This window comes from Heterodontus francisci, chromosome 29, assembly GCF_036365525.1.
Source record: "Heterodontus francisci isolate sHetFra1 chromosome 29, sHetFra1.hap1, whole genome shotgun sequence".
Lineage (NCBI taxonomy): Eukaryota > Metazoa > Chordata > Chondrichthyes > Heterodontiformes > Heterodontidae > Heterodontus > Heterodontus francisci.
The window spans coordinates 15,053,679-15,067,067 of NC_090399.1; positions in this window are offsets into that span (position 1 = coordinate 15,053,679).

Consider the following 13,389-nt stretch of genomic DNA (forward strand, 5'->3'; position numbering starts at 1 on the left):
TTGTTAGGAAACACGTTGGTTTCATCCCATGATGATCACACAAAGGCCCAGGATGTGGCTACTTATTACCTCCTTTGTTTTAAAAGAAGACATTCAGTGTTGGAATGTTTTTAGGATAGGTGTGGAATAGGTTTCAGTAAAACCTTTTGGCTTTGTGGTTTTGTCCTTTGTCTTTGTCAGGCTGTGTGAATGCACAAAAGACTAATCCCCTTTGTCTTCGGTGGCTATTTTGGACCATTGTTCGCTTTTAAAAATAAGTTGTTTTTTTAAAGACAAAGGCTGTTTTTTTATAACTCTTCAGAGTTAGTCTGTGAATGTTGCATCATCACACTTCCAATGTGCATGACAAAAAAAAACATTTTCCAATGTTTTCATTACAAATTCCTGGGTGAAACAATCTGCCTGATTTTTAACTCCCTGCCTGATAGAATTTGGGCAGTGGGAGGGGGCAGTTAAAATGAGGGGGAAGACCTTACCTCACTTACCTCCTCCAGTTCACCTGCTTTTCTGACATCTGCCCGAAGCTGGCGGGGTCCTGTTCTGTCCCTCAGGCCTTGAACTAAAGTAGCAGATCAGGCCCCAATGATTTCTTGGGGCCCCCATCTGTATTTTTAATCAAACCCCAGCAGCTTGTCCAGCCGATTCACACCGCCCGTTTTATTTCGGAACAGCACGGTGACAATCTTCACAGACCCCCTTGTAATTTCAGCGTGCCTTCAGCAGAACCCCAGGAGGGACATTTCCCCCATGTTTCTCCAGGTTTTTCACTGATATCTCACCCAGGTTTCAATGGAATAAATACTGAGCAAATTCTCTCCCCCTTGTCTTATTTAGTGGCTGGCCCCTAGCTTCCTTCTCCCACCCTTCTGCCCTCCCGTTTCTATCTGTCCATTTTAATCTCACCAATTTATTACATCAGTAATTCCACTGAAAATTAATACTGTTTCTCCTACAGTTCAACCATGACCCTCTATACACTCTTCATGATCCCTGAAACTTAGAAACAGCAGTATATTTAGCCAACAGATATGTAGTCCATCAATCAACTCCACTATTTGGAGAGCCAATGCAGCACTTTAATTATTTTTTAATCTTTAATCCCCATTCTTACATATCTTTCAGCAAATAGGAAATTCATAATCATGCTAAAATGAACACTGAACCATTATTTCTTGTTCCACAATATTTTTCATACTATAATTCATCTTTATGTTATGCCTGTGTTATGGACAAAGGCATCTGTGATACATTGATCAATCTTATTGTTTAAAATCGTGTAAAAGGACATAAATTGAAAGCAGATCAGTAAATCAGTTGCATAACCCTTGCTGCTGCCGGATTTCACATTTTGCTTCTCTGAGGTAACTGGGAAAGTTAATTTGTTTGAGCGAAACAAAATAAGTGACAGCCATTCACTGGTTCATTCCTCAGGGCGAGGCCTTGACCAATCAGAGTCAAGCCACCTGGTTTAAATTTAAATTTAATCTGGGCAGTTAACTGTCAGTCGCCATAAACAGATACATTCTCTTTGGCAACGCCTCTACCAATCAGAGACCACTTGCCAACCAATCAGCACTCTCTTCTCATTTAGTATAAATTTGTTGCTTTCCCTTATCGGTAAATTGTATTCTTGTAAATTGTCCTGATGAGTGCAAGATGAAAAGCTTCAACAAAATGTCTCTGAAGTTCTGTACAACCAAACAACTACTTAATTAAAACAGAAAAACCGGAAACACTCAGCAGGTCTTGCAGCATCTGTGGAGAGAGGAACAGAGTTAACAGTTCAGGTCTGTGCCCTTTCAATGCAGTTGAAGGGGAGGGGTTCTGATGAATGGTCACAGACCTGAAACGTTAACTTTATGTCTTTCTCCACAGATGCTGCCAGACCTGCTGAGCGTTTCCAGCATTTTCTATTTTTGTTTTAGATTACCAGCAGCCACAGTATTTTGCTTTGGCGTTGGGAAAGTTAACTGATGCTGTTCCTTTGTATCTCGTCAGCTCACTGCAATAAAGCCAGATCTGAATCATGCACTCGACAAACTATTTTTTCTCTTTGCCAGTCGCACATCTGTCTACTGCTTTGACAACACGCAAAGCAGCATTTGATTCTCAGATGAAATATAACATGGGCTGTTGCATACAATACCCAAGCTGCACCAAAACAATGCACAGGTTTATCAGTATTCCAAGAAATGGCAGTTTTAAATGATCAAATCAATCAAATTTTGCATGGGCTGGTTCCTTTAGGTTCCCTGCCACATTCAGTTACATAGCAGTCAATTGAACTGAAAAGTGGGCGGGCAATTAAGGGGTTGCAGATACGGTACAGAGCGGCTTACACTATTGCCCCGGATAAATTTCTATACCAGGCATCTCTAGTCAATGCGGTTTCTGAATTTAGTTTAGTTTAGTTTAGAGATACAGCACTGAAACAGATCCTTCGACCCACCGAGTCTGTGCCGACCATCAACCACCCATTTATACTAATCCTACACTAATCCCATATTCCTACCACATCCCCACCTGTCCCTACATTTCCCTACCACCTACCTGTACTAGTGGCAATTTATAATGGCCAATTTACCTACCAACCTGCAAGTCTTTTGGCTTGTGGGAGGAAACCGGAGCACCTGGAGGAAACCCATGCAGACACAGGAAGAACTTGCAAACTCCACACAGGCAGTACCCAGAATTGAACCTGGGTCACTGGAGCTGTGAGGCTGCGGTGCTAACCACTGCGCCACTGTGCCACCCCAAATTTGATTAGGTTATTCATCACCTTCCCCCTCGTCTCACCATCTCCTTCCCCCATGCACATGAAAGCCAGAATGGACTGGGTTACAGATGCTGCAGTAGAACTGAAGCTGGAGGCATGGATCTGTGTGGACCTGTTGGTGCCGCAGGGCCTGGAGTGCATCATCGATGCAGGCAATGCTAAGTTAATTTGAGTTTTGTCTTTAAATAAAGTTATTTATTGAAAATGCATATAAAGGGGGCCTGGGGAATAAAGGCCCCCTCAACAAAAATAAAAGGGGCCTGGGGTATAAAGGCCACTGTAAAGAAATACCCAAAAAAGGGGTTAGATAGAGTATAAAGCTCCAAAAAAAATTAAGCTGTGCGGAGATCCGAGATGGAAGTTATGACATGAATTAGGGCAGCTGCCCTTGTATCGTAGCTGATCTGGATTCACAGTAAAATCCCAACATCTGTTTCTGTGCCCTCCATGTGGATGCTGGCCTGCAGTCCAGCTGTTAAAATTAGGCAGCATCCCATGGCGTCTTTGTTGTCCCGAACATTAAGCAAAATTTGCATGGACTTCAACAGTATTGACTCCTACAAAGACAACGCATGCCTCGGGTGTGAGGTGCCTCTGGAATCCATTCCTTTGTTGGACAACAACAACTTGCATTTAGGCGGCACCTTTGACGTGGCAGATCATTCCAAGGGAAACATCCGCAGAGTACGAATACAAAAGCAGAATATTGTGGATGCTGGGAATCCGAAACAAAAACAGAAAATGCTGGAAATACACTGCATCGGTGGAGAGAGGAACAGGGTTAGCGTTTCAGGTCATGAGCTTAACTCTGCTGAGTATTTCCAGCATTTTCAGTTTTTGTATTTGCAGAGTACTGTCCCTTTAATAAATCATTCATCTCACTCCTGCCACCCGAATGCCTGCTGTGTCCTCTGTCAAAAGTAAGGAAATAAAGTAGGAAGCTGGGTGGTGAAATAGCGTCTGTAAAGCAATTAGAAAAGGTTAAAAATGAGGTGACCTGTTCAATTTGTTTTTTTTTTACAATGATCTGGTGACCCTCGACTGTGGGCACAACTTGTGCTGAGCCTGTATTTTACAGCACAGGGAACCAGTACAAAGGAAGGTCACTTGCCCGGATTGTAGGACTGAATTTCCCCAAAAGAATGTTAGGCCCAACCAGGTTGTGTCCAATATTGTGGAGAGTGTTGGCTGTTTAATATGCACCCTCGCCAATATGGGCTTCCTGGTTCTGATGTTGCCAATTACAGTCCCTCTATACGCACCGTTTGCTTCCTTACCTGTCCATTATCATCTCCTTTTGCCTTGCACCATGATCCCTTTGTTAATTTAATTTCTCTTGGACTCTATCACAGATTTTTTTTTAGTATTCTTTCCTCTCATCTTTCTCCTTCTTTCCTCAACTCTGCATTTGCTGATAAACTGTGAAATCTCTTGCTTCTTCCAGTTCTGATAGAAGATCATGGACCTGAAATGTTGACTTTGTTTCTCTCTCCACAGTCGCCACCTAATCTGCTGAGTATTCCTGGCATTTTTCCTTTTTATTTTGGATTTCCAGCATCTGCGGTGTTTTGCCTTTGCCTTCCATTGATTTTAATGGGAGCAGGAAACCAGACTTTGTACTTAACAGGCGACTACTTCAATATCGCCCACTTTACACCATTGCTCAGTGTTAAAATTATCCCCGGTAGTGCAGAGCCAGAGTACCAGGCCTATTGTTTATCCGTTGCTAAACATAGTGAGCTTTGAAACATATAGCTTAGTGTCAAACTGTATTAAGTAAATATTAATTAAGAAATGTGTGGCTGTGAAATTCTGTGGTATTCTCCTGATCTCTTCCCACGCTGTGATTTTTCTTTCCATTAAATGTGCTGTATAAATCATAGAATGGTTACAGCACAGAAGGAGACCATTCGGCCTGTCTTGTCTGTGCTCTCTCACGGCAACTCATCTCATCCCACTCCCCTGCCTTTTCCCAGAGCCCTGCAATTTTTTTCTCTTCAGATAATTATCCAGTTATCTTTTGAAGGCCTGAACTGAATCTGCCTCCACCACACTCTCAGGCAGTGCATTCCAGATTCTAACCACTTGCTGCATAAAAAAACATTTTTCCTCATGTCGCTGTCACTTCTTTTGCCAATGAATTTAAATTGGCTTCTCTGGCTCTAGATCCTTTCGCCAATGGGAACAGTTTCGCCCGAGCTTTTCTATCCAGAACTCTCTTGACTTTGAACAGCTCTACCAAATCTTCTCTTAATCTTCTCTTCTCCAAGGAGAACAGCTTCTCCAACCTACGCACATCACTGAAGTTCCTCATCCCTGGAACCATTCTCGCCAATCTTTTATGCACCCTCCCTTATGCCTGAACATCTTTCCTGAAGTGCGGTGCCCAGAACAGGACACAATACTCCAGTTGAGGCTGAACTCCGGAGGTGAGGTGAGAGTGACCGCCCTTGATATCAAGGCAGCATTGGACTGAATATGACATCAAGGAGCCCTAGCAAAACAGGAGTCAATGGGAATCACTGGTTGGAGTCACAGCTAGCACAAAGGAAGATGGTTGTGGTTGTTGGAGGTCAGTCATCTCAGTCCCAGGACATCACTGCAGGAATTCCTCAGGGTAGTGTCCTTGGCCCAACCATCTTCAGCTACTTCATCAATGACCTTCCTTCAAACATAAGGTCAGAAGTGGGGATGTTCACTGATGATTGCATAATGTTCAGCACCATTCGCAACTCCTCAGATAATGAGGCAGTCCATGTAGATATGCAGCAAGAACTGGACAATATCCAGGCTTCGGCTGATAAGTTACAAGTAACATTTGTGCCACACAAATGCCAGGCAATGGCCATCTCCAACAAGAGAGAATCTAACCATCTCCCCTTGATGTTCAATGTCATTACGATTGCTGAATCCCCCACTATCAATATCCTGGCAGTTACCATTGACCAGAAACTGAACTAAAATGTTGTGGCTACAACAGCAGGTCAGAGGCTGGGAATTCTGCAGTGAGTAACTCACCTCCTGTCTCCCCAAAGCTTGTCCACTATCTACAAGGCGCAAGTCAGGAGTGTAATGGAATACTCTCCACTTGCCTGCATGGGTGAAACTCCAACAAGCCTCAAGAAAGTCGACACCATCCAGGACAAAGCAGCCACTTGTTTGGCACCCCATCCACCACCCCATTCACTCCCTTCACCACCGATGCACACCGGCAGCAGTGTGCACCATCTAAAAGATGCTCCTTCGACAGCACCTTCTAAACCCATGACCTCTACCACCTAGAAGGACAAGGGCAGCAGATGCATGGGAACAACACCACCTGCAAGTTCCCCTCCAAGACACACACCATCCTGACTTGGAACTATATTGCAGTTCCTTCACTATCGCTGGGTCAGAATCCTGGAACTCCCTTCTAACAGCACTGTGGGTGTACCTACACCCCAAGGATGGCAGTGTTTCGATAAGTCAGCTCACCATCACCTTCTTAAGGGCAATTAGGGATGGGCAATAAATGCTGGCCTAACCAGCAACGCCCACATCCCACGAATGAATTTAAAAAATGAACTGGTGTTTTATGCAGGTTTATCATAACTTCCTTGCTTTTGTACTCTACACCCCTATATATAAAGTGCAGGATCCCATATGCTTTGATAACTGCTTTATTAATGTGCCCTGTAACCTCAATGATTTGTGCATATATAACCCCAGGTCCCTCTGCTCCTCACCCGTTTAGAATTGTAGCCTTTAATTTATATTGCCTCTCCTCCTTCTTCCTACCAAAACAAATTGATTCACACTTTTCTGCATTAAATTTCATCTCCCACTTTTCTGCCCATTTCACCAGCCTGTCTATGCCCTCTTGAAGTTTACCACTATCCTCCTCACAGTTCACAGTACTTACAGTTTTGTGTAATCTACAAATTTTTAAATTGTGGTCTATACACCCAAGTGTGGGCCATTAATATATATCAAGAAGAGCAATGGTCCTAACATTGACCCCTGGGGAAACCCACTATATAACTTCCTCTTGCCTGAAAAATAACCATTCATAACTACACCCTGTTACCTGTCACAGAGGCAATTTCATATCCTTGCTGCTACTCTCCTTTTTATTCCATGGGCTCTAACTTTTCTGACAAACCTGTTATGTGACACTTTTGCAAGTGTTTACTGGAAGTCCATGTACACCACATCAACCACATTATCCTAATCAAAAAGCTCAAGCAAGTTAGTTAAACATGATTTGCCCTCAACGAATGTATCTGACTTTCCTTCACTAATCCACATTTGTCCAAATGACTATTAATTTTCTTCCGAACTATCATTTCTGTAAGTTTCCCCACCACTGGGGTTAAACTGACTGGCCTGTAGTTGTTGGGCTTATCCTTACACCCTTTTTTGAACATGGGTGTAACATTTGCAATTCTCCAGTCCTCTGGTACCACCTCTGGATCTAAGGATGATTGGCAGATTATGGCCAGTGCCACCGCAATTTCCATCCTTACTTCCCTCAGTATCCTTGGATGCATCTCATCTGGTCCTGGTGACTTATCAAATTTAAGTACAGCCAGACTATCTAATATCTCCTCTTTATCAATGTTTAGCGCATCCAGTGTCTCAACTACTTCCTTCTTCACCATGACTTGGGCAGTATATTCTGCCTTGGTAAAGACATACAAAGTACTGATTTATTATCTCAGCCATGCCCCTTATGTCCATGCATAAATTCTCTTTTAGGTCCCTAATTGGCCCCAGGCCTTCTTTTACAACCCTCTTACTATTTATATGTCAGCCATGAATCTCTTCTCATACGCTCTCTTTACTCTTATTTGTTTTTTTCACTTCCCCTCTGCACCTTCTATATTCAGCCTGGTTCTCAATTGTATTATCCACCTGAAATCTGTCATATGCACCCTTTTTCTGCTTCATCTTACTCTCTATCTGTTTCATTATTCAGGGAGTTCTGGATTTGATTACCCTACCTTTCTCCCTCATGGGAATGTACCTTGACTGTAGCCGAACTATTTCCTTTTTAAAGGCAGTCCATTGCTCAGTTGCTGTTTTGCCTTCCAATCTTTGATTCCAGTTTACTTGGGCCAGATCCGCTGTCAGTCCCTTGAAGTTGGCCCTTCCTCAATTTATCTTTAATTTGGATTGCTCCTTCTCTTATTCCATAGCTAACCTAAACCTTATGATGCTATGGTAACTGTTCATTAAATATTCTCCTACTGGCACTTGATTCACTTGACCCACCTCATTCTCCAGAACCAGATCCAGCAATGCCTCCTTATTCATTGGACTGGAAACATATTGATGGAGAAAATTCTCCTAAACACACTCTAGAAACTCTTGCCCCTCTCTGCCCTTTACATTATTATTACCCCAGTCTATATTAGGATAATTAAAGTCCCCCATTTTATCTACCCTATAATTCTTGCACATCTCAGTAATTTCTTTGCAAATTTGCTCCTATATATCTTTCCCAATTGGTGGCCTATAGAATACACCCAGTAGTGCATTGGTACCTCTATTGTTTCTTAGCTATAACCAAATAACTTCTGCCCTTGACCTCTCTAGGACATCCTGTCCTCCCGGTGGCGCTGCTGAGACTGAGAGCTACCGGCCCGCTGATTGGCCCGCAGCTCTTGGAGGTGAAATTTCCTGCCTCAGGGAGATGGACGTTCTGCCCAAGCCCAATTAGGAGCCTGGGCTCCCGCCCAACATAACATTCCGGCCACAACAAAAACAAGAAATGCTGGATTCATTCAGCAGGTCTGGCAGCATCTGTGGAAAGAGAAGCAGAGTTAACGTTTCGGGTCAGTGACCCTTCTTCGGAACCGCCATTCCGGCCATTGTATCCAGCAATATTTAGTACTGAGTCCTGATCGTTTTTGAGCCAGGTCTCCGTTATTGCCATGACATCATATTTCCACGTGGCTATCTGCGCCTGCTGCACACCATCCTTACTTACTTCAGTCTGTGCATTCATATACATGCACAGTAAGCCTAATTTCTAACTTATTACGTTCCCTCTTATACTGACCCCAACTAATGCCTTACTATTACGTACTCTAGTGCTGCCTCTCCCAATTCTCTATGCACCTTGGTTTTCCACTCTGATATTACTGTTACGACCAGGTGAGAAGGTGCCTCGGGGTTCCTCTCAGCCCTCACCTGGTCTTACTGTAACAGGGTTTAATTTTAAACACACTGTGTTTTTAAGCTCCCCCTTGGTGAATCCTTGTTCACCGCTTTCCAATTATAAGGCAAAGAAACCAGCACAAACAGGTCTTCTTAGGTTTAAAGAAGTAAAGTTGAAATTTCTTAAACTTGAACTTAAACTCTAATTCGGTTGACGCCTACGGATACACGACACACCCATGCTAGCATGCAAATGCGATACACACATGCAAATAGAGACAGAAAAGAGCAGAAGAAAAATAAAGTGAAAAAGTTTGAGGCAATATCTGAAGAGTTTTTGTTACGGTTCTTTGAGCTCACTGTAGTGTCCATGATTGTAGGTCGATCTTGCTTTTTGTTGGGGCCCAGTATTCTTCTTAAACCTTGTTCACTGTAGGAGATTTTTCTCTCTTGGGGTTCATGTGTCTTCAGTGGATTCAGAGGCTTGTGAGAAAGAGATGGGAGCAGACAGGAGAGATCTTCTCAGTTCAGGAGCAAACAGTCTTTCTTCTCAAATTCTCTGTGGCTAGTTCAAAAAGCCCTGGAACAGCCAGTTAGTCATGTGACCAGCTGGTCCAACCAGTCCTGGCCCCTGTAGATTGCATCACCCCAGCAGGCCCTGGAATGCACTTCCCCACCCCGTCACTGTCCAGTGATCAAAATCCATTATGGGTTGAATTGGATAGGGGAAGTAAGCTCTCTTGTCCCTATTGGCATGCAAATGTCCTCCGTCCAAATCTGGCAGCCCTTGTAACAGGCTTTCTCTTCTTCCCAACAACAATTTGAAATTTAATGTCCATATGGTATGGCAGGTGGGGGCCAGCATGACATTACCTTCTGATTCCCACAAGTTGTTATTATTGCTTTTGTAATATGGAATATCCCGAAACAGTTTGATGCACTGGATGATGGTCCTGTCTAATTTGTTTCACTACTTCTTTGGCCTCCTTATCTCGAGAGACAATGGGTAAGCGCCTGGAGGTGGTCAGTGGTTTGTGGAGCAGCGCCTGGAGTGGCTATAAAGGCCAATTCTAGAATGACAGGCTCTTCCACAGGTGCTGCTGAAAAATTTGTTTGTCGGGGCTGTTACACAGTTGGTTCTCCCCTTGCGCTTCTGTCTTTTTCCTGCCAACTGCTAAGTCTCTTCGACTCACCACACTTTAGCCCCGCCTTTATGGCTGCCCGCCAGCTCTGGCGAACTCTGGCAACTGACTCCCACGACTTGTGATCAATGTCACAGGACTTCATGTCGCGTTTGCTGACGTCTTTAAAGCGGAGACATGGACGGCCGGTAGGTCTGATACCAGTGGGGAGCTTGCTGTACAATGTGTCCTTGGGGATCCTGCCATCTTCCATGTGGCTCACATAGCCAAGCCATCTCAAGCGCCGTTGACTCAGTAGTGTGTATAAGTTGTGGATTTTGGCCGCCTCGAGGACTTCTGTGTTGGAGATACGGTCCTGCCACCTGATGCCAAGTATTCTCCGGAGGCAGTGAAGATGGAATGAATTGAGACGTCGCTCTTGGCTGACATACATTGTCCAGGCCTCGCTGCCATAGAGCAAGGTACTGAGGACACAGGCTTGAAACACTTGGACTTTTGTGTTCTGTGTCAGTGCGCCATTTTCCCACACTCTCTTGGCCAGTCTGGACATAGCTGTGGAAGCCTTTCCCATGCGCTTGTTGATTTCTGCATCTAGAGACAGGTTACTGTTGATAGTTGAGCCTAGGTAGGTGAACTCTTGAACAACCTCCAGAGCGTGGTCGCCAATATTGATGGATGGAGCATTTCTGACATCCTGCCCCATGATGTTTGTTTTCTTGAGGCTGATGGTTAGGCCAAATTCATTGCAGGCAGCCACAAACCTGTCGTTGAGACTCTGCAGGCACTCTTCAGTGTGAGATGTTATAGCAGCATCGTCAGCAAAGAGGAGTTCCCTGATGAGGACTTTCCGTACTTTGGACTTCGCTCTTAGACGGGCAAAGTTGAACAACCTGCCCCCTGATCTTGTGTGGAGGAAAATTCCTTCTTCAGAAGACTTGAACACATGTGAAAGCAGCAGTGAGAAGAAAATCCCAAAAGGTGTGGGTGCGGGAACACAGACCTGTTTCACGCCACTGAGGATAGGAAAGGGGTCTGATGAGGAGCCGCCATGTTGAATTGTGCCTTTCATATTGTCATGGAATGAGGTGATGATACTTGGTAGCTTTGGTGGACATTCAATCTTTTCTAGTAGTCTGAAGAGACCACGTCTGCTGATGAGGTCAAAAGCTTTGGTGAGATCAATGAAAGCAATGTAGAGGGGCATCTGTTGTTCACGGCATTTCTCCTGTAGCTGGCGAAGGGAGAACAGCATGTCAATGGTCGATCTCCCTGCTCGAAAGCCACACTGTGCCTCAGGGTAGACACATTCGGCCAGCTTCTGGAGCCTGTTTAAAGCGACTTGAGCGAAGACTTTCCCCACTATGCTGAGCAGGGAGATTCCACGGTAGTTGTTGCAGTCACTGCGGTCACCCTTGTTTTTATAGAGGGTGATGATATTGGCATTACGCATGTCCTGTGGTACTGCTCTGAATTGGTGCAGCTACAGCATTATGCTTGTTCAACGCAATACAAGACCCAGGAAATTATGATAATGATTCATGCATTTATATCTACCATGCCATAATTTCCTAGGACTTTTGCACCACTCTGCCAACACCGTCTGAAAAATTGAAAGCATTGGCTATTATAGTTTCACAGTCCCCTAGTTAAGTTAATGGTGACCTGAAATTTCCTGGATTTCTCACTGCATCCACAGAATGAAAAATAATGACATATATGAGGTCAATCTAATTAATTATAGGTAAGTAAAATCTCTGTGGGTAGAAATCCATCCGAGACACTAGCCTGAAGTAGCTGGGACGTTTCCAGACAGCCAAATTATTGACCACAATTGAACTGACTATTGAGTGGGGCACATAACTGGTAATCCATGTGAATCTGCCCCTTTTGTCTCACTATCCAGGATGATTTTCTACTCCTTGCTCTTTCATGATATCTTTAACTCAGTGCTGAAACCCATCAAAATACTTTTGGCGTAAATGTAAGTTCCTTCTAAAAGGAAGTTACGATCACCTTTATAAAACACTGGTTAGGTCACAACTGGAGTATCCTGTCCAGTTCTGGGCACCACACTATAGGAAGGTTGTGAAGGCCTTAGAGAGGATACAGCAAAGATTTATTGGAATAGTTTCTTGGACTTCAGTTACATGGATAGATTGGAGATACTGGGGTTGTTCTGCTTAGAGAAGAGAAGGTTGCTAGGAGATTTGATAGAGGTGTTCGAAATCATGAGAGGTCTAGACAGAGAATAGCTGTTCCCATTGGTGGAAGGATTGAAATCCAGAGGGCACTGATTTAAGGAGATTGGCCAAAGAACCAAGGGTGACATCAGGAAAATTCTTTTCACGAAGCGAGTGGTTAGGATCTGGAAAGCAATGCCTGACAGTGTGGTGGAGGCAGATTCAATCATGGCTTTTAAAATTAGATAAGAACTTGAAACGGGAAAAAATGCGGGGCGGAGAATGGGACGAGCTGAATTGTTCTTGCAGAGAGCTGGCACAGACGTGATGGGCACAATGGCCTCCTTCTGTGCTGTAACCATTCTATCGTTCTGGGATTCTAACCTCTGGTGATTGTGTAAAATGGATATCGGGCCAGCCACCATTTAAAAAAAAAATTGCAAAAATAGTCACTGCTTAAAATTTCATGTAATATTTGCTATTCTCTTTTTTCAGGACATCAAGTTGTTTATTGACAGGTGTGTGACATTTTTCTGTCTGCAAAGTAAATCACTGTGCATATCATCCTGTGAATATTCATAGAATCATATAATCATAGAATCATACACTGCAGAAGGGGGCTATTTGGCCTGTCAATCCTGTGCTGGCCCTTTGAATGAGCTATCTGTTTATTCCCACTCCCTTGCCATTTCCCCATGACATTTCAAATTTCCCTCTTCAATATTTGTCCAATTCCCTTTTGATAGTTATTACTGAAATTGCTTCTACCACCCTTTCAGGCAGTGCATTCCAGATCATAACAGTTCGCTGTGTAAAGAAAACATTCTCCTCATCTTGCCTCTCGTTCTTTTGCCGGTTACCTTATATTTATATCCTTATTAATATCCCTGCACAATGAATACGAGTGGAGACTGAACACACTCACCAATTGCTGTGTTTAGTTCTGGCAATCACAGCTGAAAAGAATACACAACTCCCAGAGAAAGTGCAGCCGAGAGCAACAGGAATGATCCCTACTGCAAAGGGGAACTACAGGACAATAATAAAAACCCTTAGTTTTTCGCTAATGCAAAATATTTTCGCTATTGGCGATTATTTCAGTTTTATTCATATATAATTTGTCTAACACAATATTTTAATAAAGCCAATT